The 5,779-nt window shown below is 49.8% G+C and overlaps 1 pseudogene; it reads right to left on the reverse strand.

Annotated features, from left to right (window-relative positions):
• Positions 1 to 699: 699 nt before the first annotated feature.
• Positions 700 to 1,247, reverse strand: LOC128579772 (DNA polymerase epsilon subunit 3-like; annotated as a pseudogene).
• Positions 1,248 to 5,779: the final 4,532 nt, after the last annotated feature.

The following is a 5,779-nucleotide window of genomic DNA, read 5'->3' on the forward strand; positions in this document are numbered from 1 at the left end:
AAACACTGTACAATCAAATATAGGCTGACCATGATCAAAGGCCCAATTTTCCTGAGCCTTTGCTGCCCCTGTGATATGGAATACAGCAGGCAGCATGGAAGTTATTACTTTTTGAGAGGAACAGGGGGATCAAAAATGACCTAACCATACATATAAGCAAACAAGAGTAATTCAACTAATTTAATTTGCCATTCAGAATCTCTCTTGCCAAAGTCATAACCTTCAGACTGAACAAAACAGGATTCTGCTACTCAAATGCTTTGAGTTTGGGAAGTGCTGGTTTTGGTGACAATTCTAGTCATTTTTTTTTTTTTTTAATAGAGACAGAGTCTCACTTTATTGCCCTTGGTAGAGTACCGTGGCCTCACACAGTTCACAGCAACCTCTAACTCCTGGGCTTAAGCGATTCTCCTGCCTCAGCCTCCCGAGCAGCTGGGACCACAGGTGCCCGCCACAACGCCCGGCCACTTCTTGGTTGCAGTTCGGCCGGGGCCAGGTTTGAACCCGTCACCCTCGGTATATGGGGCCGGCACCTTACCGACTGAGCCACAGGCGCCGCCCAATTCTAGTCATTTTTTATTTTGATCTTCTCAGGCACTTCTGCCTAAAACTACTCTGCCCCGCAGGGAAAACCTTCAGAGAAACATGTAGCAGGTCTCAGAATGGTACCTTCCAAGGTGCCACAGTCGCCCACCCTAGTCAGTTGTCCACTTCCTCTTCTTCATTTTCTTCTTCTTCTTCCGTCCTTTCCTCACCTTCATCGTTGTCCTCATGCCTGCTCTGGTCTTGCTCTTCTGAATCTGTTTTTTGTCTTTGTCCTTCTTTTTTTTTTTTTGGTTTTTGGCCAGGGCTGGGTTTGAACCCGCCACCTCAGGCATATGGGACCGGTGCCCTACTCCTTGAGCCACAGGCACCGCCCCTTTGTCCTTCTTTTGTTCTGAAGCTTCCTTCTTGCCCTTCTGCTCCCGCCTATATGCTTCCAGAGCTTCTTTTAACAGGGTAATGAACTACTGGAACTCCATCTCTTCCATGGCGGAGAGCACATCACTGGCATTCCAAGTCTTGCGCTTCCCTTTCATTGCAAAATTGTTGGCACAGGACGTGGCATACAGCATGAAGACACTAGCAGCGCGGGAGAGGGCACGCCAGGCCTCCTTGGAGATGTTGACCCCGTCCGGGAGCGCCTCCTTGATGATCCTGGTGATGACTGTGTTGGGCAGGTTTATGTCCTCGGGCCTCTCTGCCATCGCTCGGGCCCAGCCTCCACTCAAGCCTCCTCTTCAGACAGCTACCACGTGTGGACCGGTGGGCTATTTTTTGGTTGTAGTTGTCACTGTTGTTTGGCAGGCCCGGGCTGGGTTCAAGCCCTCCAGCTCCAGTGAATGTGGCAAGCGCCCACCTCATCATTTTCTTTTCTTTTCTTTTCTTTTTTTTTGAGACAGAGCCTCAATCTGTCATCCTGGGTAGAGTGCTATGGCATCACAGCTCACAGCAACCTCCAACTCCTGGGCTCAAGCAATTCTCCTGCCTCTGCCTCCCAAGTAGCTGGGACTATACGCTCCTGCCACAGTGCCTGGCTTTTTTTTTTTTGTTACAGTTGTCATTGTTGTTTAGCTGGCCTGGCCTGGGTTCAAACCTGCCAGCCTTGGTGTATGTGGCTGGTGCCCTACCCACTGAGCTACAGGCACTGCTCCAATTCTTTAGAAGTGGAGTCTTCTGCAGTAGCTGCCTCATGCTCCCTTGGTGAAGTTGCTCTGTTTTGGTTTTTCATGTTGCCCAAATATTTCTATTGGTTCCTCCTCCTCCTGTTCTATCTTCTTGTTCACCTCCTTGTTTTCCTTTTTACTTCTCACTGCCTCCTTTGTTTTAAACAGAAGTCTTTGCTCTTGATGACAGTGTGTTGCAGTGTGTTTCTGGGACACCAGGTGGCACTGTGGTTTTATAGGAGACAGCACAGCCTTTAGGACTATAAAGGACACCAACCTTTATGGTCCTTATTCCAAACTTAGTTGCCTCCAGTGATTGCCTGATTGTTTCCTTAGCATTCAGATCTTGCCAAGTTGGGATTTTATTTTATTTTATTATTATTATTTTTTTTTTTTGAGGCAGAGTCTCACTATGTCACCCTCAGTTGAGTACCATGGTGTCACAGCTCATAGCAACCTCAAACTCCTGGGCTTAAGTGATTCTGTTGCCTCAGCCTCCCAAGTAGCTGGGACTACAGGCACCTGCCACAGTGCTGGCTATTTTTTTTGTTGGAATTGTCATTGTTGTTTAGCATGCCTGGGCCAGTTTCAAACCCACCAGCTTTGATGTATGTGTGCTATGGGTACCGAGCCAACCAAGTTGGGATTTTCAAGCTCACAAGAATCCTTCAGGCCTCACAGTGTCCCCTGACTCTGGTTACTGTGGGATATGAGAGTCCCTCAGACTGTCCCAAGAATGGAGTTCTGATCCTGACAGGCAGAATTAAGATGGCCATGGTTTAGGCCCCTGCTAAGACCTTCTCTTGACCTTCCCACAATGGCAGCTCACTGGCCAGCAACTCCTTCTCAGTATGGCTGCCTTGTCAGCCACCAAACCTATGGCAAGTCCACTCCAGCTGGCATTCAAATCTGGTTGTTGTATACTATTCGAGTCCACCCACTCTTCAGTGGACTCAATGTGCAGCTTCCCCCAACAACTGAAAACTTCAGAAAGGCTTCCTCCCATCGTGGGCCTATGTGGGCAGCCAGCTGATCCCAGCTGGTTGCAATCACTTGTCTAATTCATCAGATTTCTACTACTCCAGATCACATGCTGTTTCCAGCTTACTACCTCCTTGCTGTGCTCCCTGAGTTATGACTCTGAACAAGGGCCTGGCACCAGGTATCGCTGGGTTCTCTCTTTTTCCTCAGTCATTTTAGAAGAGCTCAGCTGCGGGCGGCGCCTGTGGCTCAGTCGGTAAGGCGCCGGCCCCATATACCAAGGGTGGTGGGTTCAAACCCGGCCCCGGCTGAACTGCAAACCAAAAAATAGCTGGGGGCGGCGCCTGGCTCAAGGAGTAGGGCACCGGTCCCATATGCCGGAGGTGGCAGGTTCAAATCCAGCCCCGGCCAAAACCCACAAAAAACAAACAAACGAATAAAAAAAACAAAAAAAATCTGGGCATTGTGGTGGGCGCCTGTAGTCCCAGCTACTCAGGAGGCTGAGGCAAGAGAATCCCTTAAGCCCAGGAGTTGGAGGTTGTTGTGTGATGCCATGGCACTCTACCGAGGGCCATAAAGTAAGACTCTGTCTCCACAAAAAAAAAAAAAAATGTTTTTTTTTAGACAGAGTCTCACTTTTTGGCACTCAGTAGAGTGCTGTGATGTCATAGCTCACAGCAACCTCAAACCCTTGGGCGTAAGCAATTTTCTTGCCTCAGCCTCCAAAGTAGCTGGAACTACAGGCACATGCCACAATGCCCAGCTATTTTTAGAGACAGAATCTCACTCTTCCTCAACTGGTCTCGAACTCTGGAACTCAAGTAATCCACCTGCCTCAGCCTCCCAGAAGTATGTCCTTCTCTTATCCCAGTTCCACAAAGGACAAGCCTAGGACTTGGGTGGCACACTGACATGCCCACAGTCACATGGGAGGACCCAGAATTTTACCCCAAGTGTGTCTAATGGAACCCAGCACTTTATCAGCACCTTTTCTTCCTCCTGCAGTGGTCTTCCTTCATACAGTGTCCTTGGCCACCTATGACCACGATGCTATCTTTGATGATGCCCACTGCTGAACATTTTCAGCACAGAGGCAGCAGGAGGAGCCTTGGTCTGATGAGACTGCTCAGCAGAGAGTGTGAGAGGAGGAGATATCACTGGCAAGCCCCTGGGGGACACCGACACCTAACACCAGTGGAAGAGAAGACAGAGAAAGTGCTGTCCCAGAAAGGGGGAGGTGTCCCAGGACAGACACTACCAGGGAAGGGCCCCCATGAGCCATGAGCACCAAAAGATGTCTCATGGATCTAGCAATGAAGAGTGACTTTGGCAGAGGGCATTTCTCCAGAGGGTGAGGAGGCCTGAGCCAGGAGCCTGACACAAGGGTGTAAAGGAAAGGAAGGGAGGCAGGGAGGTGGAGCAGCCCCCACTTCTCTGACAACAAGAAAGAAGAGGGACATATTAGATGGGAAGAGGGATTTTGAGATTTGGGTTCTAGTTTTTTTGTTTTGTTTTGTTTTGTTCTGTTTTTGAGACAGAGTCTCACTTTGTCACTCTCGGTAGAGTGCTATGGCATCACAGCTCACAGCAACTTCCAATTCTTGGGCTTAAGCGATTCTCTTGCCTCAGCCTCCTGAGTAGCTGGGACTAAGGAGCCTACCACAACACCCAGCTTTTTTGTTGTTGTTGTTGCAGTTGTCACTGCTGTTTTAGCTGGCTGGGGCCGAGTTCGAACCCGCCACCCTTGGTATATGGGGCTGGCGCCCTACCCACTGAGCCACAGGTGCTGCCCTGGGTTCTAGTTTTAGTTTTATTTTTAAGCTGGCAATGTCCTTAGCAAATTAAAATGCTGAAGCAAGGGCGGCGCCTGTGGCTCAGTCGGTAAGGCGCCGGCCCCATATACCAAGGGTGGCGGGTTCAAACCTGGCCCCGGCCAAACTGCAACCAAAAAATAGCCGGGTGTTGTGGCGGGCGCCTGTAGTCCCAGCTACTTGGGAGGCTGAGGCAAGAGAATCGCTTAAGCCCCAGGAGTTGGAGGTTGCTGTGAGCTGTGTGAGGCCACGGCACTCTACTGAGGGCCATAAAGTGAGACTCTGTCTCTACAAAAAAAAAATGCTGAAGCAAAAGAGCTGGCAGAGGTCAGGCTGAAGATTTCAGTGAGAGAATGATGATGATAAGATGTGGCTGGGTGGTGCCTGTGGCTTAGCCGGTAGGGCGCCGGTCCTATATGCCGGAGGTGGTGGGTTCGAGTCCAGCCCCGGCCAAAAAAAAAAAAAAAAAAAGATGTGGCTGAGACCATGGATGCCAAGGGGTCTAAGCCCCTGAGAACATCCCCTTCTCCTCCTGGGGTGGTGGAAGCTGCATGGCTCCCACCTGGTGGCCTCTACATGGTATTTTCCCCAACTAGGCAGCAGAGTGAGGGGATGAATAGTTGGTTGATGGAAGTGTGTAGCAGCCAGCTGAGGGGACGGCAGAGAGGTTTTCAAGGGGAACCACTGACATAGGAAGTAACACAGGGGCTCCCCTGTGGACAATGGGACCATATCCCTAAGTCGAAAATACAGTTAATGCAGACAACACAGCAGATAGTCCCCAACTTCTGGTGGTTTGATTTGGGGATTTTCAACTTTCTGATAGTGTGAGAGCAATATGCATAAACCCACCATAAAGTCACAAAACCCTTCGTTGAAGCATAAGTTCTAGGCCATCTGTACAGGTATGGTGGGACAGTCCTCACAGGTGTCAGCGCCCCAGTAGTCACCTATGTGGACTTCTCAGTGGATGGAGACCAGCGAGAATGCTTTTTTTTTTCTCACTATGAAAATGCTTTAATGGTAATGTCTGTACAGCATGTGATGTTGAGACAGAACAGCAAGGGCACACACAGTGAGACACAGCTATCAGGGAACAGATTTTGAGTGAATAAAGAGTTCACACAGATTCCACACTTTACCCAGTAATGGGCTGGCTCTAGGCTACCTCCTCCTCAGCCGTGGTATCCTGGTACTGCTGATACTTGGACACCAGGTCATTCATGTTGCTCTCAGCCTCAGTGAACTCCATCTCGTTCATGCCCTTGCCCCGTGCAGGAA

This window comes from Nycticebus coucang, chromosome 2 (genome assembly GCF_027406575.1).
Source record: "Nycticebus coucang isolate mNycCou1 chromosome 2, mNycCou1.pri, whole genome shotgun sequence".
NCBI classification, from domain to species: domain Eukaryota; kingdom Metazoa; phylum Chordata; class Mammalia; order Primates; family Lorisidae; genus Nycticebus; species Nycticebus coucang.